A 344-nucleotide genomic window follows, 5' to 3' on the forward strand; every position below is an offset into this window, starting at 1 on the left:
CAGTTAACAGAGGGTAAGTCAGGTGGACTATCTAGTTAACAGAGGGTTAATCAGGCAGACTACAGTTAACAGAGGGTAAGTCAGTAGGACTATCTAGTCACCAGAGGGTTAATCAGGCAGACTAGAGTTAACAGAGGGTAAATCAGTAGGACTATCTAGTTACCAGAGGGTTAAGCAGGCAGACTAGAGTTAACAGAGGGTAAGTCAGGTGTACTATTTAGTAATCAGAGGGTTGATCAGTCAGACTAGAGTTAACAGAGGGTAAGTCAGTAGGACTATCTAGTTACCAGAGGGTTAATCAGGCAGACTAGAGTTAACAGAGGGTAAGTCAGGTGTACTATTTA

This window comes from Mizuhopecten yessoensis, unplaced genomic scaffold (assembly GCF_002113885.1).
Source record: "Mizuhopecten yessoensis strain PY_sf001 unplaced genomic scaffold, ASM211388v2 scaffold7045, whole genome shotgun sequence".
Taxonomy (NCBI): Eukaryota; Metazoa; Mollusca; class Bivalvia; order Pectinida; family Pectinidae; genus Mizuhopecten; species Mizuhopecten yessoensis.